Source organism: Hyla sarda, unplaced genomic scaffold (genome assembly GCF_029499605.1).
Source record: "Hyla sarda isolate aHylSar1 unplaced genomic scaffold, aHylSar1.hap1 scaffold_913, whole genome shotgun sequence".
Lineage (NCBI taxonomy): Eukaryota > Metazoa > Chordata > Amphibia > Anura > Hylidae > Hyla > Hyla sarda.
Window position 1 is genome coordinate 122,683 of NW_026610942.1, and position 22,674 is coordinate 145,356.

Here is a 22,674-nt window from a genome sequence, read left to right on the forward strand (position 1 = left end):
AGCAGAAGTCCTGTGCCTGGACGCTCCAACAGGGGCCAGACACAAGCAGAAGCAGAAGCAGCAGAAGCAGCAGCAGCACCACCTTTTGTTTTTTGGCTGCAGCAGCAGCAAGGCCCACAGGGCTGGCTAGCTGGCTAGCCAGCAAGCAGGTAGCAATGAAAGTAGGAATCTTTCTTTTTAACCCTGTAAGGGGGTGGTGCACTGTACCCGAAGATACTGCCATATCGGGTCAATGCATAGGGCGACGGAAGCAAGCTTCGAAATCGGCCCCCGTTCTCAAAAATCCATTTAATATATGGTCCCCAGATAGGGGACGTATCAGATATTAAACTGATAAGAACAGATACTACACTTGATCTTAGCCAAAAGGCCGAGAAGCGATAACCGTGAAAGGGGCGGGCCCAACAAGGTCCCCTTCATGGGCACTATCACTGCTTGCTGTCAGGGAGGCTGCCAGACAATTTTCCATGCACACTCTGGGCTGGGGGGCAGTCAACCACCAGTACACACAGCAGAACCTAAACCCATACCATTATTGCTAAGCAGCAAGACAGGGGCCCATTGCACTCCCACGGGGCCTTTTTAAATGCAATCCATAACCCGGATTTGCCAGGAACCCTTCTTACTCCTCCTACTTGCATGTGACACTGGGCTTAGGATCTGCATAGGAAACACACACACAAGCACACACCTACCTTTGTTGCCTGCAGATGCCTCCTTGGCTGTCCCCAAACGGTATCAAACCAACACCCACGGGAAGCTGTAAGCATAGAGGACATGCCTGCACCCCATTGGACTTACCTGTGTGGGTTAAATCCGGGTTATTTGACAACCTATGGCGGTGATGGTTCTGCTCAGGCAGAGCAGTGCTGATGCTCCTCATAAAGCTGTCGCTGCTGTGAAGGTTCTAGGTGACATCACAAATCCCTATGGTTACATACACAACAAAGCTGGGTTGTTGTTGTTTACACTCTGCAAGGCCTGTGGAAGTGAGTGACATCATAGCACTGTAGTTCTGAGGGTTCTAGATGGATGCAACAATCTCCTGTTGCTTCTATGAAGGCCATAATAGACGACATCACCAAACAGCTCCATAGTCACATACACAGCAAAGGAGAGATGTTGTTTACACCTAGTGATGTCAGTGGTATTGAGTGACATCACAGCACAGTGCTAAGGCTCCTGGGCCTGGACACAGCAGCGGCTGCAATATCTCAACGGAGAATACGTTTATATCTATGTGTGTGTGTGCGCATATATATATATATATATATATATATATATATATATATATATATTTCTCCGCCGAAATCACTTTTAAACCCATTTCCACCTTTTTTTCCCTTCTCTTCCTCTTACTTTTTTTTCACGTTTTTTTACGTTTTTCTCCTTTTCGCCTCTTTTCTGGGCGTATTATTCTTCTTTTTCTTCTTTTTTTTCGTCTAATGCATACCCCATCAGTGCAGCAATGCTTATTCAATACCGCCAGCAGATGGAGACACTGGGGGATAATTTTCTAAGGATTTATACTGATTTTTCCTGTCTGAATTTGTCGCACAGAAAGTTGCAGGCCAAATATGTGTGACATTTCTGCGACTTTAGCTTCTAGAGCATTTTTACAACATTATACATAGGTGCTGAATACATAAAAAGCGACTGTTCAGCGACAGACAAGTCGCATCGGCTGAAAGTAGGCCAGAATGTCAGTCCATGTTGGAGCAGGTTTAGATACAGTCTAAAGCATAGATCTCAAAGTCTGTGCACAGAATTTAGCAAGGGCCTCGCACCTTCTGATGCATCAGGTAGGTGCACAATAGCATAGCCTAACCCTCTGTACTTTGGTCTATATTGATGCGGGACATAGACAGCCAGCTGATGACCAATCCATTAGTGCAATGGATGGCTGGAAGCATTTGTCTTTGCCTTTGCAATACCACAGAAGCAATGCATGGTCAATGTACAGCAATGACACACCTGTGTGAACAGCCAGGAGACCCCCCCCCCATGTTATGTTACATAGTTACATAGTTAGTACGGTCGAAAAAAGACATATGTCCATCAAGTTCAACCAGGGAATTAAGGGGTAGGGGTGTGGCGCGATATTGGGGAAGGGATGAGATTTTATATTTCTTCATAAGCATTAATCTTATTTTGTCAATTAGGAACATTCAGCACCCACCCGCTATCAAGGCAGCTGCCTATCATGTCATGCCCTACCTGCACAGGTGTGCTGGCTACTCAAATGATCCAATTAAGGAGGCCATTTAGTCAGCAGCAGCAGAAGTCCTGTGCCTGGACGCTCCAACAGGGGCCAGACACAAGCAGAAGCAGCAGAAGCAGCAGCAGCACCACCTTTTGTTTTTTGGCTGCAGCAGCAGCAAGGCCCACAGGGCTGGCTAGCTGGCTAGCCAGCAAGCAGGTAGCAATGAAAGTAGGAATCTTTCTTTTTAACCCTGTAAGGGGGTGGTGCACTGTACCCGAAGATACTGCCATATCGGGTCAATGCATAGGGCGACGGAAGCAAGCTTCGAAATCGGCCCCCGTTCTCAAAAATCCATTTAATATATGGTCCCCAGATAGGGGACGTATCAGATATTAAACTGATAAGAACAGATACTACACTTGATCTTAGCCAAAAGGCCGAGAAGCGATAACCGTGAAAGGGGCGGGCCCAACAAGGTCCCCTTCATGGGCACTATCACTGCTTGCTGTCAGGGAGGCTGCCAGACAATTTTCCATGCACACTCTGGGCTGGGGGGCAGTCAACCACCAGTACACACAGCAGAACCTAAACCCATACCATTATTGCTAAGCAGCAAGACAGGGGCCCATTGCACTCCCACGGGGCCTTTTTAAATGCAATCCATAACCCGGATTTGCCAGGAACCCTTCTTACTCCTCCTACTTGCATGTGACACTGGGCTTAGGATCTGCATAGGAAACACACACACAAGCACACACCTACCTTTGTTGCCTGCAGATGCCTCCTTGGCTGTCCCCAAACGGTATCAAACCAACACCCACGGGAAGCTGTAAGCATAGAGGACATGCCTGCACCCCATTGGACTTACCTGTGTGGGTTAAATCCGGGTTATTTGACAACCTATGGCGGTGATGGTTCTGCTCAGGCAGAGCAGTGCTGATGCTCCTCATAAAGCTGTCGCTGCTGTGAAGGTTCTAGGTGACATCACAAATCCCTATGGTTACATACACAACAAAGCTGGGTTGTTGTTGTTTACACTCTGCAAGGCCTGTGGAAGTGAGTGACATCATAGCACTGTAGTTCTGAGGGTTCAAGATGGATGCAACAATCTCCTGTTGCTTCTATGAAGGCCGTAATAGACGACATCACCAAACAGCTCCATAGTCACATACACAGCAAAGGAGAGATGTTGTTTACACCTAGTGATGTCAGTGGTATTGAGTGACATCACAGCACAGTGCTAAGGCTCCTGGGCCTGGACACAGCAGCGGCTGCAATATCTCAACGGAGAATACGTTTATATCTATGTGTGTGTGTGCGCATATATATATATATATATATATATATATATATATATATATATATTTCTCCGCCGAAATCACTTTTAAACCCATTTCCACCTTTTTTTCCCTTCTCTTCCTCTTACTTTTTTTTCACGTTTTTTTACGTTTTTCTCCTTTTCGCCTCTTTTCTGGGCGTATTATTCTTCTTTTTCTTCTTTTTTTTCGTCTAATGCATACCCCATCAGTGCAGCAATGCTTATTCAATACCGCCAGCAGATGGAGACACTGGGGGATAATTTTCTAAGGATTTATACTGATTTTTCCTGTCTGAATTTGTCGCACAGAAAGTTGCAGGCCAAATATGTGTGACATTTCTGCGACTTTAGCTTCTAGAGCATTTTTACAACATTATACATAGGTGCTGAATACATAAAAAGCGACTGTTCAGCGACAGACAAGTCGCATCGGCTGAAAGTAGGCCAGAATGTCAGTCCATGTTGGAGCAGGTTTAGATACAGTCTAAAGCATAGATCTCAAAGTCTGTGCACAGAATTTAGCAAGGGCCTCGCACCTTCTGATGCATCAGGTAGGTGCACAATAGCATAGCCTAACCCTCTGTACTTTGGTCTATATTGATGCGGGACATAGACAGCCAGCTGATGACCAATCCATTAGTGCAATGGATGGCTGGAAGCATTTGTCTTTGCCTTTGCAATACCACAGAAGCAATGCATGGTCAATGTACAGCAATGACACACCTGTGTGAACAGCCAGGAGACCCCCCCCCCCCATGTTATGTTACATAGTTACATAGTTAGTACGGTCGAAAAAAGACATATGTCCATCAAGTTCAACCAGGGAATTAAGGGGTAGGGGTGTGGCGCGATATTGGGGAAGGGATGAGATTTTATATTTCTTCATAAGCATTAATCTTATTTTGTCAATTAGGAACATTCAGCACCCACCCGCTATCAAGGCAGCTGCCTATCATGTCATGCCCTACCTGCACAGGTGTGCTGGCTACTCAAATGATCCAATTAAGGAGGCCATTTAGTCAGCAGCAGCAGAAGTCCTGTGCCTGGACGCTCCAACAGGGGCCAGACACAAGCAGAAGCAGAAGCAGCAGAAGCAGCAGCAGCACCACCTTTTGTTTTTTGGCTGCAGCAGCAGCAAGGCCCACAGGGCTGGCTAGCTGGCTAGCCAGCAAGCAGGTAGCAATGAAAGTAGGAATCTTTCTTTTTAACCCTGTAAGGGGGTGGTGCACTGTACCCGAAGATACTGCCATATCGGGTCAATGCATAGGGCGACGGAAGCAAGCTTCGAAATCGGCCCCCGTTCTCAAAAATCCATTTAATATATGGTCCCCAGATAGGGGACGTATCAGATATTAAACTGATAAGAACAGATTTTTTTTTTATCTAAAGCCGAGGAACGTGCTTTCGATTCACCCAAAGTGCAAGAAAAAGTGCAAACGTGTTACACTAAAAAAACGTGCACAAAGGATGCGGTCTATCGCAAGCCCTTCTCCGATAGGAGAGAGGCCCCCCAACAAACCTTACCCTTCGCCTCCGGACCAAAAGGTACCTGCGAGGTTCCAGGTTCGATGTCCCTTTTCGCCGAAGCTACTAGGGGACCACAAATGCTCCCGGCATCCCCCTTGGCGTTAGCCAAGGTATCTGCCCGCAGAGCCGATTACGGTAGGTACCCTGCGAAGCAGGAGTACCCGGGGTGTTTGCAGGGAGGTGCGGAACCTAATGGCCACACACACCTCCCCTAGACCGCCAGGAGGGACACCCAAAAGGGCTACCGCATCCTGACAAATCCTGTGAACACACAACACGCAAAAAGTGACACAGTGAGACAAAAAATAAATAAATAAGTGAATGTGTGCAGATATACTGCCCGGACATCCGGCCGGATCTATAAAAATTTCTCTGATCCTAGCCAGAAGGCCGGGAATCAAGAGGTGAGTGCCACAAGGTGAAGAGATTATGGTGCCCGTGCTTCAACTCAGTGAGCCTATTCTCCCAGTGAGTTTCGGCACCTCGGGGTCACCACTCCCCGAGGCACAAAAGTACCTCGGCTCTAGACCCTCTCAGCCTCATGGCGAGACCCGGAGGGAACAGGTCACATCGGGGCAGCCGTCGAGCTGATTCCTCAGAACCAGCCCCGGAAAGCCCTGGTACACCTGCATCCTCCATGCAGCACCCATCCCCACCAGCATGAAAACTGATAAGAACAGATACTACACTTGATCTTAGCCAAAAGGCCGAGAAGCGATAACCGTGAAAGGGGCGGGCCCAACAAGGTCCCCTTCATGGGCACTATCACTGCTTGCTGTCAGGGAGGCTGCCAGACAATTTTCCATGCACACTCTGGGCTGGGGGGCAGTCAACCACCAGTACACACAGCAGAACCTAAACCCATACCATTATTGCTAAGCAGCAAGACAGGGGCCCATTGCACTCCCACGGGGCTTTTTTAAATGCAATCCATAACCCGGATTTGCCAGGAACCCTTCTTACTCCTCCTACTTGCATGTGACACTGGGCTTAGGATCTGCATAGGAAACACACACACAAGCACACACCTACCTTTGTTGCCTGCAGATGCCTCCTTGGCTGTCCCCAAACGGTATCAAACCAACACCCACGGGAAGCTGTAAGCATAGAGGACATGCCTGCACCCCATTGGACTTACCTGTGTGGGTTAAATCCGGGTTATTTGACAACCTATGGCGGTGATGGTTCTGCTCAGGCAGAGCAGTGCTGATGCTCCTCATAAAGCTGTCGCTGCTGTGAAGGTTCTAGGTGACATCACAAATCCCTATGGTTACATACACAACAAAGCTGGGTTGTTGTTGTTTACACTCTGCAAGGCCTGTGGAAGTGAGTGACATCATAGCACTGTAGTTCTGAGGGTTCAAGATGGATGCAACAATCTCCTGTTGCTTCTATGAAGGCCGTAATAGACGACATCACCAAACAGCTCCATAGTCACATACACAGCAAAGGAGAGATGTTGTTTACACCTAGTGATGTCAGTGGTATTGAGTGACATCACAGCACAGTGCTAAGGCTCCTGGGCCTGGACACAGCAGCGGCTGCAATATCTCAACGGAGAATACGTTTATATCTATGTGTGTGTGTGCGCATATATATATATATATATATATATATATATATATATATATATATATATATATTTCTCCGCCGAAATCACTTTTAAACCCATTTCCACCTTTTTTTCCCTTCTCTTCCTCTTACTTTTTTTTCACGTTTTTTTACGTTTTTCTCCTTTTCGCCTCTTTTCTGGGCGTATTATTCTTCTTTTTCTTCTTTTTTTTCGTCTAATGCATACCCCATCAGTGCAGCAATGCTTATTCAATACCGCCAGCAGATGGAGACACTGGGGGATAATTTTCTAAGGATTTATACTGATTTTTCCTGTCTGAATTTGTCGCACAGAAAGTTGCAGGCCAAATATGTGTGACATTTCTGCGACTTTAGCTTCTAGAGCATTTTTACAACATTATACATAGGTGCTGAATACATAAAAAGCGACTGTTCAGCGACAGACAAGTCGCATCGGCTGAAAGTAGGCCAGAATGTCAGTCCATGTTGGAGCAGGTTTAGATACAGTCTAAAGCATAGATCTCAAAGTCTGTGCACAGAATTTAGCAAGGGCCTCGCACCTTCTGATGCATCAGGTAGGTGCACAATAGCATAGCCTAACCCTCTGTACTTTGGTCTATATTGATGCGGGACATAGACAGCCAGCTGATGACCAATCCATTAGTGCAATGGATGGCTGGAAGCATTTGTCTTTGCCTTTGCAATACCACAGAAGCAATGCATGGTCAATGTACAGCAATGACACACCTGTGTGAACAGCCAGGAGACCCCCCCCCCCATGTTATGTTACATAGTTACATAGTTAGTACGGTCGAAAAAAGACATATGTCCATCAAGTTCAACCAGGGAATTAAGGGGTAGGGGTGTGGCGCGATATTGGGGAAGGGATGAGATTTTATATTTCTTCATAAGCATTAATCTTATTTTGTCAATTAGGAACATTCAGCACCCACCCGCTATCAAGGCAGCTGCCTATCATGTCATGCCCTACCTGCACAGGTGTGCTGGCTACTCAAATGATCCAATTAAGGAGGCCATTTAGTCAGCAGCAGCAGAAGTCCTGTGCCTGGACGCTCCAACAGGGGCCAGACACAAGCAGAAGCAGAAGCAGCAGAAGCAGCAGCAGCACCACCTTTTGTTTTTTGGCTGCAGCAGCAGCAAGGCCCACAGGGCTGGCTAGCTGGCTAGCCAGCAAGCAGGTAGCAATGAAAGTAGGAATCTTTCTTTTTAACCCTGTAAGGGGGTGGTGCACTGTACCCGAAGATACTGCCATATCGGGTCAATGCATAGGGCGACGGAAGCAAGCTTCGAAATCGGCCCCCGTTCTCAAAAATCCATTTAATATATGGTCCCCAGATAGGGGACGTATCAGATATTAAACTGATAAGAACAGATACTACACTTGATCTTAGCCAAAAGGCCGAGAAGCGATAACCGTGAAAGGGGCGGGCCCAACAAGGTCCCCTTCATGGGCACTATCACTGCTTGCTGTCAGGGAGGCTGCCAGACAATTTTCCATGCACACTCTGGGCTGGGGGGCAGTCAACCACCAGTACACACAGCAGAACCTAAACCCATACCATTATTGCTAAGCAGCAAGACAGGGGCCCATTGCACTCCCACGGGGCCTTTTTAAATGCAATCCATAACCCGGATTTGCCAGGAACCCTTCTTACTCCTCCTACTTGCATGTGACACTGGGCTTAGGATCTGCATAGGAAACACACACACAAGCACACACCTACCTTTGTTGCCTGCAGATGCCTCCTTGGCTGTCCCCAAACGGTATCAAACCAACACCCACGGGAAGCTGTAAGCATAGAGGACATGCCTGCACCCCATTGGACTTACCTGTGTGGGTTAAATCCGGGTTATTTGACAACCTATGGCGGTGATGGTTCTGCTCAGGCAGAGCAGTGCTGATGCTCCTCATAAAGCTGTCGCTGCTGTGAAGGTTCTAGGTGACATCACAAATCCCTATGGTTACATACACAACAAAGCTGGGTTGTTGTTGTTTACACTCTGCAAGGCCTGTGGAAGTGAGTGACATCATAGCACTGTAGTTCTGAGGGTTCAAGATGGATGCAACAATCTCCTGTTGCTTCTATGAAGGCCGTAATAGACGACATCACCAAACAGCTCCATAGTCACATACACAGCAAAGGAGAGATGTTGTTTACACCTAGTGATGTCAGTGGTATTGAGTGACATCACAGCACAGTGCTAAGGCTCCTGGGCCTGGACACAGCAGCGGCTGCAATATCTCAACGGAGAATACGTTTATATCTATGTGTGTGTGTGCGCATATATATATATATATATATATATATATATATATATATATATTTCTCCGCCGAAATCACTTTTAAACCCATTTCCACCTTTTTTTCCCTTCTCTTCCTCTTACTTTTTTTTCACGTTTTTTTACGTTTTTCTCCTTTTCGCCTCTTTTCTGGGCGTATTATTCTTCTTTTTCTTCTTTTTTTTCGTCTAATGCATACCCCATCAGTGCAGCAATGCTTATTCAATACCGCCAGCAGATGGAGACACTGGGGGATAATTTTCTAAGGATTTATACTGATTTTTCCTGTCTGAATTTGTCGCACAGAAAGTTGCAGGCCAAATATGTGTGACATTTCTGCGACTTTAGCTTCTAGAGCATTTTTACAACATTATACATAGGTGCTGAATACATAAAAAGCGACTGTTCAGCGACAGACAAGTCGCATCGGCTGAAAGTAGGCCAGAATGTCAGTCCATGTTGGAGCAGGTTTAGATACAGTCTAAAGCATAGATCTCAAAGTCTGTGCACAGAATTTAGCAAGGGCCTCGCACCTTCTGATGCATCAGGTAGGTGCACAATAGCATAGCCTAACCCTCTGTACTTTGGTCTATATTGATGCGGGACATAGACAGCCAGCTGATGACCAATCCATTAGTGCAATGGATGGCTGGAAGCATTTGTCTTTGCCTTTGCAATACCACAGAAGCAATGCATGGTCAATGTACAGCAATGACACACCTGTGTGAACAGCCAGGAGACCCCCCCCCCCCCATGTTATGTTACATAGTTACATAGTTAGTACGGTCGAAAAAAGACATATGTCCATCAAGTTCAACCAGGGAATTAAGGGGTAGGGGTGTGGCGCGATATTGGGGAAGGGATGAGATTTTATATTTCTTCATAAGCATTAATCTTATTTTGTCAATTAGGAACATTCAGCACCCACCCGCTATCAAGGCAGCTGCCTATCATGTCATGCCCTACCTGCACAGGTGTGCTGGCTACTCAAATGATCCAATTAAGGAGGCCATTTAGTCAGCAGCAGCAGAAGTCCTGTGCCTGGACGCTCCAACAGGGGCCAGACACAAGCAGAAGCAGAAGCAGCAGAAGCAGCAGCAGCACCACCTTTTGTTTTTTGGCTGCAGCAGCAGCAAGGCCCACAGGGCTGGCTAGCTGGCTAGCCAGCAAGCAGGTAGCAATGAAAGTAGGAATCTTTCTTTTTAACCCTGTAAGGGGGTGGTGCACTGTACCCGAAGATACTGCCATATCGGGTCAATGCATAGGGCGACGGAAGCAAGCTTCGAAATCGGCCCCCGTTCTCAAAAATCCATTTAATATATGGTCCCCAGATAGGGGACGTATCAGATATTAAACTGATAAGAACAGATACTACACTTGATCTTAGCCAAAAGGCCGAGAAGCGATAACCGTGAAAGGGGCGGGCCCAACAAGGTCCCCTTCATGGGCACTATCACTGCTTGCTGTCAGGGAGGCTGCCAGACAATTTTCCATGCACACTCTGGGCTGGGGGGCAGTCAACCACCAGTACACACAGCAGAACCTAAACCCATACCATTATTGCTAAGCAGCAAGACAGGGGCCCATTGCACTCCCACGGGGCCTTTTTAAATGCAATCCATAACCCGGATTTGCCAGGAACCCTTCTTACTCCTCCTACTTGCATGTGACACTGGGCTTAGGATCTGCATAGGAAACACACACACAAGCACACACCTACCTTTGTTGCCTGCAGATGCCTCCTTGGCTGTCCCCAAACGGTATCAAACCAACACCCACGGGAAGCTGTAAGCATAGAGGACATGCCTGCACCCCATTGGACTTACCTGTGTGGGTTAAATCCGGGTTATTTGACAACCTATGGCGGTGATGGTTCTGCTCAGGCAGAGCAGTGCTGATGCTCCTCATAAAGCTGTCGCTGCTGTGAAGGTTCTAGGTGACATCACAAATCCCTATGGTTACATACACAACAAAGCTGGGTTGTTGTTGTTTACACTCTGCAAGGCCTGTGGAAGTGAGTGACATCATAGCACTGTAGTTCTGAGGGTTCTAGATGGATGCAACAATCTCCTGTTGCTTCTATGAAGGCCATAATAGACGACATCACCAAACAGCTCCATAGTCACATACACAGCAAAGGAGAGATGTTGTTTACACCTAGTGATGTCAGTGGTATTGAGTGACATCACAGCACAGTGCTAAGGCTCCTGGGCCTGGACACAGCAGCGGCTGCAATATCTCAACGGAGAATACGTTTATATCTATGTGTGTGTGTGCGCATATATATATATATATATATATATATATATATATATATATATATATTTCTCCGCCGAAATCACTTTTAAACCCATTTCCACCTTTTTTTCCCTTCTCTTCCTCTTACTTTTTTTTCACGTTTTTTTACGTTTTTCTCCTTTTCGCCTCTTTTCTGGGCGTATTATTCTTCTTTTTCTTCTTTTTTTTCGTCTAATGCATACCCCATCAGTGCAGCAATGCTTATTCAATACCGCCAGCAGATGGAGACACTGGGGGATAATTTTCTAAGGATTTATACTGATTTTTCCTGTCTGAATTTGTCGCACAGAAAGTTGCAGGCCAAATATGTGTGACATTTCTGCGACTTTAGCTTCTAGAGCATTTTTACAACATTATACATAGGTGCTGAATACATAAAAAGCGACTGTTCAGCGACAGACAAGTCGCATCGGCTGAAAGTAGGCCAGAATGTCAGTCCATGTTGGAGCAGGTTTAGATACAGTCTAAAGCATAGATCTCAAAGTCTGTGCACAGAATTTAGCAAGGGCCTCGCACCTTCTGATGCATCAGGTAGGTGCACAATAGCATAGCCTAACCCTCTGTACTTTGGTCTATATTGATGCGGGACATAGACAGCCAGCTGATGACCAATCCATTAGTGCAATGGATGGCTGGAAGCATTTGTCTTTGCCTTTGCAATACCACAGAAGCAATGCATGGTCAATGTACAGCAATGACACACCTGTGTGAACAGCCAGGAGACCCCCCCCCCCATGTTATGTTACATAGTTACATAGTTAGTACGGTCGAAAAAAGACATATGTCCATCAAGTTCAACCAGGGAATTAAGGGGTAGGGGTGTGGCGCGATATTGGGGAAGGGATGAGATTTTATATTTCTTCATAAGCATTAATCTTATTTTGTCAATTAGGAACATTCAGCACCCACCCGCTATCAAGGCAGCTGCCTATCATGTCATGCCCTACCTGCACAGGTGTGCTGGCTACTCAAATGATCCAATTAAGGAGGCCATTTAGTCAGCAGCAGCAGAAGTCCTGTGCCTGGACGCTCCAACAGGGGCCAGACACAAGCAGAAGCAGCAGAAGCAGCAGCAGCACCACCTTTTGTTTTTTGGCTGCAGCAGCAGCAAGGCCCACAGGGCTGGCTAGCTGGCTAGCCAGCAAGCAGGTAGCAATGAAAGTAGGAATCTTTCTTTTTAACCCTGTAAGGGGGTGGTGCACTGTACCCGAAGATACTGCCATATCGGGTCAATGCATAGGGCGACGGAAGCAAGCTTCGAAATCGGCCCCCGTTCTCAAAAATCCATTTAATATATGGTCCCCAGATAGGGGACGTATCAGATATTAAACTGATAAGAACAGATACTACACTTGATCTTAGCCAAAAGGCCGAGAAGCGATAACCGTGAAAGGGGCGGGCCCAACAAGGTCCCCTTCATGGGCACTATCACTGCTTGCTGTCAGGGAGGCTGCCAGACAATTTTCCATGCACACTCTGGGCTGGGGGGCAGTCAACCACCAGTACACACAGCAGAACCTAAACCCATACCATTATTGCTAAGCAGCAAGACAGGGGCCCATTGCACTCCCACGGGGCCTTTTTAAATGCAATCCATAACCCGGATTTGCCAGGAACCCTTCTTACTCCTCCTACTTGCATGTGACACTGGGCTTAGGATCTGCATAGGAAACACACACACAAGCACACACCTACCTTTGTTGCCTGCAGATGCCTCCTTGGCTGTCCCCAAACGGTATCAAACCAACACCCACGGGAAGCTGTAAGCATAGAGGACATGCCTGCACCCCATTGGACTTACCTGTGTGGGTTAAATCCGGGTTATTTGACAACCTATGGCGGTGATGGTTCTGCTCAGGCAGAGCAGTGCTGATGCTCCTCATAAAGCTGTCGCTGCTGTGAAGGTTCTAGGTGACATCACAAATCCCTATGGTTACATACACAACAAAGCTGGGTTGTTGTTGTTTACACTCTGCAAGGCCTGTGGAAGTGAGTGACATCATAGCACTGTAGTTCTGAGGGTTCAAGATGGATGCAACAATCTCCTGTTGCTTCTATGAAGGCCGTAATAGACGACATCACCAAACAGCTCCATAGTCACATACACAGCAAAGGAGAGATGTTGTTTACACCTAGTGATGTCAGTGGTATTGAGTGACATCACAGCACAGTGCTAAGGCTCCTGGGCCTGGACACAGCAGCGGCTGCAATATCTCAACGGAGAATACGTTTATATCTATGTGTGTGTGTGCGCATATATATATATATATATATATATATATATATATATATATATTTCTCCGCCGAAATCACTTTTAAACCCATTTCCACCTTTTTTTCCCTTCTCTTCCTCTTACTTTTTTTTCACGTTTTTTTACGTTTTTCTCCTTTTCGCCTCTTTTCTGGGCGTATTATTCTTCTTTTTCTTCTTTTTTTTCGTCTAATGCATACCCCATCAGTGCAGCAATGCTTATTCAATACCGCCAGCAGATGGAGACACTGGGGGATAATTTTCTAAGGATTTATACTGATTTTTCCTGTCTGAATTTGTCGCACAGAAAGTTGCAGGCCAAATATGTGTGACATTTCTGCGACTTTAGCTTCTAGAGCATTTTTACAACATTATACATAGGTGCTGAATACATAAAAAGCGACTGTTCAGCGACAGACAAGTCGCATCGGCTGAAAGTAGGCCAGAATGTCAGTCCATGTTGGAGCAGGTTTAGATACAGTCTAAAGCATAGATCTCAAAGTCTGTGCACAGAATTTAGCAAGGGCCTCGCACCTTCTGATGCATCAGGTAGGTGCACAATAGCATAGCCTAACCCTCTGTACTTTGGTCTATATTGATGCGGGACATAGACAGCCAGCTGATGACCAATCCATTAGTGCAATGGATGGCTGGAAGCATTTGTCTTTGCCTTTGCAATACCACAGAAGCAATGCATGGTCAATGTACAGCAATGACACACCTGTGTGAACAGCCAGGAGACCCCCCCCCCCCATGTTATGTTACATAGTTACATAGTTAGTACGGTCGAAAAAAGACATATGTCCATCAAGTTCAACCAGGGAATTAAGGGGTAGGGGTGTGGCGCGATATTGGGGAAGGGATGAGATTTTATATTTCTTCATAAGCATTAATCTTATTTTGTCAATTAGGAACATTCAGCACCCACCCGCTATCAAGGCAGCTGCCTATCATGTCATGCCCTACCTGCACAGGTGTGCTGGCTACTCAAATGATCCAATTAAGGAGGCCATTTAGTCAGCAGCAGCAGAAGTCCTGTGCCTGGACGCTCCAACAGGGGCCAGACACAAGCAGAAGCAGAAGCAGCAGAAGCAGCAGCAGCACCACCTTTTGTTTTTTGGCTGCAGCAGCAGCAAGGCCCACAGGGCTGGCTAGCTGGCTAGCCAGCAAGCAGGTAGCAATGAAAGTAGGAATCTTTCTTTTTAACCCTGTAAGGGGGTGGTGCACTGTACCCGAAGATACTGCCATATCGGGTCAATGCATAGGGCGACGGAAGCAAGCTTCGAAATCGGCCCCCGTTCTCAAAAATCCATTTAATATATGGTCCCCAGATAGGGGACGTATCAGATATTAAACTGATAAGAACAGATTTTTTTTTTATCTAAAGCCGAGGAACGTGCTTTCGATTCACCCAAAGTGCAAGAAAAAGTGCAAACGTGTTACACTAAAAAAACGTGCACAAAGGATGCGGTCTATCGCAAGCCCTTCTCCGATAGGAGAGAGGCCCCCCAACAAACCTTACCCTTCGCCTCCGGACCAAAAGGTACCTGCGAGGTTCCAGGTTCGATGTCCCTTTTCGCCGAAGCTACTAGGGGACCACAAATGCTCCCGGCATCCCCCTTGGCGTTAGCCAAGGTATCTGCCCGCAGAGCCGATTACGGTAGGTACCCTGCGAAGCAGGAGTACCCGGGGTGTTTGCAGGGAGGTGCGGAACCTAATGGCCACACACACCTCCCCTAGACCGCCAGGAGGGACACCCAAAAGGGCTACCGCATCCTGACAAATCCTGTGAACACACAACACGCAAAAAGTGACACAGTGAGACAAAAAATAAATAAATAAGTGAATGTGTGCAGATATACTGCCCGGACATCCGGCCGGATCTATAAAAATTTCTCTGATCCTAGCCAGAAGGCCGGGAATCAAGAGGTGAGTGCCACAAGGTGAAGAGATTATGGTGCCCGTGCTTCAACTCAGTGAGCCTATTCTCCCAGTGAGTTTCGGCACCTCGGGGTCACCACTCCCCGAGGCACAAAAGTACCTCGGCTCTAGACCCTCTCAGCCTCATGGCGAGACCCGGAGGGAACAGGTCACATCGGGGCAGCCGTCGAGCTGATTCCTCAGAACCAGCCCCGGAAAGCCCTGGTACACCTGCATCCTCCATGCAGCACCCATCCCCACCAGCATGAAAACTGATAAGAACAGATACTACACTTGATCTTAGCCAAAAGGCCGAGAAGCGATAACCGTGAAAGGGGCGGGCCCAACAAGGTCCCCTTCATGGGCACTATCACTGCTTGCTGTCAGGGAGGCTGCCAGACAATTTTCCATGCACACTCTGGGCTGGGGGGCAGTCAACCACCAGTACACACAGCAGAACCTAAACCCATACCATTATTGCTAAGCAGCAAGACAGGGGCCCATTGCACTCCCACGGGGCTTTTTTAAATGCAATCCATAACCCGGATTTGCCAGGAACCCTTCTTACTCCTCCTACTTGCATGTGACACTGGGCTTAGGATCTGCATAGGAAACACACACACAAGCACACACCTACCTTTGTTGCCTGCAGATGCCTCCTTGGCTGTCCCCAAACGGTATCAAACCAACACCCACGGGAAGCTGTAAGCATAGAGGACATGCCTGCACCCCATTGGACTTACCTGTGTGGGTTAAATCCGGGTTATTTGACAACCTATGGCGGTGATGGTTCTGCTCAGGCAGAGCAGTGCTGATGCTCCTCATAAAGCTGTCGCTGCTGTGAAGGTTCTAGGTGACATCACAAATCCCTATGGTTACATACACAACAAAGCTGGGTTGTTGTTGTTTACACTCTGCAAGGCCTGTGGAAGTGAGTGACATCATAGCACTGTAGTTCTGAGGGTTCAAGATGGATGCAACAATCTCCTGTTGCTTCTATGAAGGCCGTAATAGACGACATCACCAAACAGCTCCATAGTCACATACACAGCAAAGGAGAGATGTTGTTTACACCTAGTGATGTCAGTGGTATTGAGTGACATCACAGCACAGTGCTAAGGCTCCTGGGCCTGGACACAGCAGCGGCTGCAATATCTCAACGGAGAATACGTTTATATCTATGTGTGTGTGTGCGCATATATATATATATATATATATATATATATATATATATATATATATATATTTCTCCGCCGAAATCACTTTTAAACCCATTTCCACCTTTTTTTCCCTTCTCTTCCTCTTACTTTTTTTTCACGTTTTTTTACGTTTTTCTCCTTTTCGCCTCTTTTCTGGGCGTATTATTCTTCTTTTTCTTCTTTTTTTTCGTCTAATGCATACCCCATCAGTGCAGCAATGCTTATTCAATACCGCCAGCAGATGGAGACACTGGGGGATAATTTTCTAAGGATTTATACTGATTTTTCCTGTCTGAATTTGTCGCACAGAAAGTTGCAGGCCAAATATGTGTGACATTTCTGCGACTTTAGCTTCTAGAGCATTTTTACAACATTATACATAGGTGCTGAATACATAAAAAGCGACTGTTCAGCGACAGACAAGTCGCATCGGCTGAAAGTAGGCCAGAATGTCAGTCCATGTTGGAGCAGGTTTAGATACAGTCTAAAGCATAGATCTCAAAGTCTGTGCACAGAATTTAGCAAGGGCCTCGCACCTTCTGATGCATCAGGTAGGTGCACAATAGCATAGCCTAACCCTCTGTACTTTGGTCTATATTGATGCGGGACATAGACAGCCAGCTGATGACCAATCCATTAGTGCAATGGATGGCTGGAAGCATTTGTCTTTGCCTTTGCAATACCACAGAAGCAATGCATGGTCAATGTACAGCAATGACACACCTGTGTGAACAGCCAGGAGACCCCCCCCCCCATGTTATGTTACATAGTTACATAGTTAGTACGGTCGAAAAAAGACATATGTCCATCAAGTTCAACCAGGGAATTAAGGGGTAGGGGTGTGGCGCGATATTGGGGAAGGGATGAGATTTTATATTTCTTCATAAGCATTAATCTTATTTTGTCAATTAGGAACATTCAGCACCCACCCGCTATCAAGGCAGCTGCCTATCATGTCATGCCCTACCTGCACAGGTGTGCTGGCTACTCAAATGATCCAATTAAGGAGGCCATTTAGTCAGCAGCAGCAGAAGTCCTGTGCCTGGACGCTCCAACAGGGGCCAGACACAAGCAGAAGCAGAAGCAGCAGAAGCAGCAGCAGCACCACCTTTTGTTTTTTGGCTGCAGCAGCAGCAAGGCCCACAGGGCTGGCTAGCTGGCTAGCCAGCAAGCAGGTAGCAATGAAAGTAGGAATCTTTCTTTTTAACCCTGTAAGGGGGTGGTGCACTGTACCCGAAGATACTGCCATATCGGGTCAATGCATAGGGCGACGGAAGCAAGCTTCGAAATCGGCCCCCGTTCTCAAAAATCCATTTAATATATGGTCCCCAGATAGGGGACGTATCAGATATTAAACTGATAAGAACAGATACTACACTTGATCTTAGCCAAAAGGCCGAGAAGCGATAACCGTGAAAGGGGCGGGCCCAACAAGGTCCCCTTCATGGGCACTATCACTGCTTGCTGTCAGGGAGGCTGCCAGACAATTTTCCATGCACACTCTGGGCTGGGGGGCAGTCAACCACCAGTACACACAGCAGAACCTAAACCCATACCATTATTGCTAAGCAGCAAGACAGGGGCCCATTGCACTCCCACGGGGCCTTTTTAAATGCAATCCATAACCCGGATTTGCCAGGAACCCTTCTTACTCCTCCTACTTGCATGTGACACTGGGCTTAGGATCTGCATAGGAAACACACACACAAGCACACACCTACCTTTGTTGCCTGCAGATGCCTCCTTGGCTGTCCCCAAACGGTATCAAACCAACACCCACGGGAAGCTGTAAGCATAGAGGACATGCCTGCACCCCATTGGACTTACCTGTGTGGGTTAAATCCGGGTTATTTGACAACCTATGGCGGTGATGGTTCTGCTCAGGCAGAGCAGTGCTGATGCTCCTCATAAAGCTGTCGCTGCTGTGAAGGTTCTAGGTGACATCACAAATCCCTATGGTTACATACACAACAAAGCTGGGTTGTTGTTGTTTACACTCTGCAAGGCCTGTGGAAGTGAGTGACATCATAGCACTGTAGTTCTGAGGGTTCAAGATGGATGCAACAATCTCCTGTTGCTTCTATGAAGGCCGTAATAGACGACATCACCAAACAGCTCCATAGTCACATACACAGCAAAGGAGAGATGTTGTTTACACCTAGTGATGTCAGTGGTATTGAGTGACATCACAGCACAGTGCTAAGGCTCCTGGGCCTGGACACAGCAGCGGCTGCAATATCTCAACGGAGAATACGTTTATATCTATGTGTGTGTGTGCGCATATATATATATATATATATATATATATATATATATATATATATTTCTCCGCCGAAATCACTTTTAAACCCATTTCCACCTTTTTTTCCCTTCTCTTCCTCTTACTTTTTTTTCACGTTTTTTTACGTTTTTCTCCTTTTCGCCTCTTTTCTGGGCGTATTATTCTTCTTTTTCTTCTTTTTTTTCGTCTAATGCATACCCCATCAGTGCAGCAATGCTTATTCAATACCGCCAGCAGATGGAGACACTGGGGGATAATTTTCTAAGGATTTATACTGATTTTTCCTGTCTGAATTTGTCGCACAGAAAGTTGCAGGCCAAATATGTGTGACATTTCTGCGACTTTAGCTTCTAGAGCATTTTTACAACATTATACATAGGTGCTGAATACATAAAAAGCGACTGTTCAGCGACAGACAAGTCGCATCGGCTGAAAGTAGGCCAGAATGTCAGTCCATGTTGGAGCAGGTTTAGATACAGTCTAAAGCATAGATCTCAAAGTCTGTGCACAGAATTTAGCAAGGGCCTCGCACCTTCTGATGCATCAGGTAGGTGCACAATAGCATAGCCTAACCCTCTGTACTTTGGTCTATATTGATGCGGGACATAGACAGCCAGCTGATGACCAATCCATTAGTGCAATGGATGGCTGGAAGCATTTGTCTTTGCCTTTGCAATACCACAGAAGCAATGCATGGTCAATGTACAGCAATGACACACCTGTGTGAACAGCCAGGAGACCCCCCCCCCCATGTTATGTTACATAGTTACATAGTTAGTACGGTCGAAAAAAGACATATGTCCATCAAGTTCAACCAGGGAATTAAGGGGTAGGGGTGTGGCGCGATATTGGGGAAGGGATGAGATTTTATATTTCTTCATAAGCATTAATCTTATTTTGTCAATTAGGAACATTCAGCACCCACCCGCTATCAAGGCAGCTGCCTATCATGTCATGCCCTACCTGCACAGGTGTGCTGGCTACTCAAATGATCCAATTAAGGAGGCCATTTAGTCAGCAGCAGCAGAAGTCCTGTGCCTGGACGCTCCAACAGGGGCCAGACACAAGCAGAAGCAGAAGCAGCAGAAGCAGCAGCAGCACCACCACCTTTTGTTTTTTGGCTGCAGCAGCAGCAAGGCCCACAGGGCTGGCTAGCTGGCTAGCCAGCAAGCAGGTAGCAATGAAAGTAGGAATCTTTCTTTTTAACCCTGTAAGGGGGTGGTGCACTGTACCCGAAGATACTGCCATATCGGGTCAATGCATAGGGCGACGGAAGCAAGCTTCGAAATCGGCCCCCGTTCTCAAAAATCCATTTAATATATGGTCCCCAGATAGGGGACGTATCAGATATTAAACTGATAAGAACAGATACTACACTTGATCTTAGCCAAAAGGCCGAGAAGCGATAACCGTGAAAGGGGCGGGCCCAACAAGGTCCCCTTCATGGGCACTATCACTGCTTGCTGTCAGGGAGGCTGCCAGACAATTTTCCATGCACACTCTGGGCTGGGGGGCAGTCAACCACCAGTACACACAGCAGAACCTAAACCCATACCATTATTGCTAAGCAGCAAGACAGGGGCCCATTGCACTCCCACGGGGCCTTTTTAAATGCAATCCATAACCCGGATTTGCCAGGAACCCTTCTTACTCCTCCTACTTGCATATGACACTGGGCTTAGGATCTGCATAGGAAACACACACACAAGCACACACCTACCTTTGTTGCCTGCAGATGCCTCCTTGGCTGTCCCCAAACGGTATCAAACCAACACCCACGGGAAGCTGTAAGCATAGAGGACATGCCTGCACCCCATTGGACTTACCTGTGTGGGTTAAATCCGGGTTATTTGACAACCTATGGCGGTGATGGTTCTGCTCAGGCAGAGCAGTGCTGATGCTCCTCATAAAGCTGTCGCTGCTGTGAAGGTTCTAGGTGACATCACAAATCCCTATGGTTACATACACAACAAAGCTGGGTTGTTGTTGTTTACACTCTGCAAGGCCTGTGGAAGTGAGTGACATCATAGCACTGTAGTTCTGAGGGTTCAAGATGGATGCAACAATCTCCTGTTGCTTCTATGAAGGCCGTAATAGACGACATCACCAAACAGCTCCATAGTCACATACACAGCAAAGGAGAGATGTTGTTTACACCTAGTGATGTCAGTGGTATTGAGTGACATCACAGCACAGTGCTAAGGCTCCTGGGCCTGGACACAGCAGCGGCTGCAATATCTCAACGGAGAATACGTTTATATCTATGTGTGTGTGTGCGCATATATATATATATATATATATATATATATATATATATATATATATATATTTCTCCGCCGAAATCACTTTTAAACCCATTTCCACCTTTTTTTCCCTTCTCTTCCTCTTACTTTTTTTTCACGTTTTTTTACGTTTTTCTCCTTTTTGCCTCTTTTCTGGGCGTATTATTCTTCTTTTTCTTCTTTTTTTTCGTCTAATGCATACCCCATCAGTGCAGCAATGCTTATTCAATACCGCCAGCAGATGGAGACACTGGGGGATAATTTTCTAAGGATTTATACTGATTTTTCCTGTCTGAATTTGTCGCACAGAAAGTTGCAGGCCAAATATGTGTGACATTTCTGCGACTTTAGCTTCTAGAGCATTTTTACAACATTATACATAGGTGCTGAATACATAAAAAGCGACTGTTCAGCGACAGACAAGTCGCATCGGCTGAAAGTAGGCCAGAATGTCAGTCCATGTTGGAGCAGGTTTAGATACAGTCTAAAGCATAGATCTCAAAGTCTGTGCACAGAATTTAGCAAGGGCCTCGCACCTTCTGATGCATCAGGTAGGTGCACAATAGCATAGCCTAACCCTCTGTACTTTGGTCTATATTGATGCGGGACATAGACAGCCAGCTGATGACCAATCCATTAGTGCAATGGATGGCTGGAAGCATTTGTCTTTGCCTTTGCAATACCACAGAAGCAATGCATGGTCAATGTACAGCAATGACACACCTGTGTGAACAGCCAGGAGACCCCCCCCCCATGTTATGTTACATAGTTACATAGTTAGTACGGTCGAAAAAAGACATATGTCCATCAAGTTCAACCAGGGAATTAAGGGGTAGGGGTGTGGCGCGATATTGGGGAAGGGATGAGATTTTATATTTCTTCATAAGCATTAATCTTATTTTGTCAATTAGGAACATTCAGCACCCACCCGCTATCAAGGCAGCTGCCTATCATGTCATGCCCTACCTGCACAGGTGTGCTGGCTACTCAAATGATCCAATTAAGGAGGCCATTTAGTCAGCAGCAGCAGAAGTCCTGTGCCTGGACACTCCAACAGGGGCCAGACACAAGCAGAAGCAGAAGCAGCAGAAGCAGCAGCAGCACCACCTTTTGTTTTTTGGCTGCAGCAGCAGCAAGGCCCACAGGGCTGGCTAGCTGGCTAGCCAGCAAGCAGGTAGCAATGAAAGTAGGAATCTTTCTTTTTAACCCTGTAAGGGGGTGGTGCACTGTACCCGAAGATACTGCCATATCGGGTCAATGCATAGGGCGACGGAAGCAAGCTTCGAAATCGGCCCCCGTTCTCAAAAATCCATTTAATATATGGTCCCCAGATAGGGGACGTATCAGATATTAAACTGATAAGAACAGATACTACACTTGATCTTAGCCAAAAGGCCGAGAAGCGATAACCGTGAAAGGGGCGGGCCCAACAAGGTCCCCTTCATGGGCACTATCACTGCTTGCTGTCAGGGAGGCTGCCAGACAATTTTCCATGCACACTCTGGGCTGGGGGGCAGTCAA

At 46.7% G+C, this 22,674-nt stretch overlaps 10 non-coding genes and 2 pseudogenes across 10 annotated transcripts; all 12 read right to left on the reverse strand.

Annotated features, from left to right (window-relative positions):
* Positions 1-191: 191 nt before the first annotated feature.
* On the reverse strand, positions 192-382 carry LOC130349418 (U2 spliceosomal RNA). Its single transcript, XR_008886743.1, has one exon. It is a non-coding gene; the product is annotated as a U2 spliceosomal RNA (small nuclear RNA).
* Positions 383-2,461: 2,079 nt separating this feature from the next.
* LOC130349419 (U2 spliceosomal RNA) lies at positions 2,462-2,652 on the reverse strand. The gene has a single exon (XR_008886744.1). It is a non-coding gene; the product is annotated as a U2 spliceosomal RNA (small nuclear RNA).
* A 2,087-nt stretch (positions 2,653-4,739) lies between these two features.
* Positions 4,740-4,922, reverse strand: LOC130349368 (U2 spliceosomal RNA). The gene has a single exon (XR_008886707.1). It is a non-coding gene; the product is annotated as a U2 spliceosomal RNA (small nuclear RNA).
* A 685-nt stretch (positions 4,923-5,607) lies between these two features.
* Positions 5,608-5,767, reverse strand: LOC130349376 (U2 spliceosomal RNA; annotated as a pseudogene).
* Positions 5,768-7,861: 2,094 nt separating this feature from the next.
* On the reverse strand, positions 7,862-8,052 carry LOC130349420 (U2 spliceosomal RNA). The gene has a single exon (XR_008886745.1). It is a non-coding gene; the product is annotated as a U2 spliceosomal RNA (small nuclear RNA).
* A 2,086-nt stretch (positions 8,053-10,138) lies between these two features.
* On the reverse strand, positions 10,139-10,329 carry LOC130349421 (U2 spliceosomal RNA). The gene has a single exon (XR_008886746.1). It is a non-coding gene; the product is annotated as a U2 spliceosomal RNA (small nuclear RNA).
* Positions 10,330-12,411: 2,082 nt separating this feature from the next.
* Positions 12,412-12,602, reverse strand: LOC130349422 (U2 spliceosomal RNA). The gene has a single exon (XR_008886747.1). It is a non-coding gene; the product is annotated as a U2 spliceosomal RNA (small nuclear RNA).
* Positions 12,603-14,687: 2,085 nt separating this feature from the next.
* LOC130349369 (U2 spliceosomal RNA) lies at positions 14,688-14,870 on the reverse strand. Its single transcript, XR_008886708.1, has one exon. It is a non-coding gene; the product is annotated as a U2 spliceosomal RNA (small nuclear RNA).
* Positions 14,871-15,555: 685 nt separating this feature from the next.
* On the reverse strand, positions 15,556-15,715 carry LOC130349377 (U2 spliceosomal RNA; annotated as a pseudogene).
* Positions 15,716-17,807: 2,092 nt separating this feature from the next.
* Positions 17,808-17,998, reverse strand: LOC130349423 (U2 spliceosomal RNA). The gene has a single exon (XR_008886748.1). It is a non-coding gene; the product is annotated as a U2 spliceosomal RNA (small nuclear RNA).
* Positions 17,999-20,087: 2,089 nt separating this feature from the next.
* Positions 20,088-20,278, reverse strand: LOC130349424 (U2 spliceosomal RNA). Its single transcript, XR_008886749.1, has one exon. It is a non-coding gene; the product is annotated as a U2 spliceosomal RNA (small nuclear RNA).
* Positions 20,279-22,369: 2,091 nt separating this feature from the next.
* On the reverse strand, positions 22,370-22,560 carry LOC130349425 (U2 spliceosomal RNA). The gene has a single exon (XR_008886750.1). It is a non-coding gene; the product is annotated as a U2 spliceosomal RNA (small nuclear RNA).
* Positions 22,561-22,674: the final 114 nt, after the last annotated feature.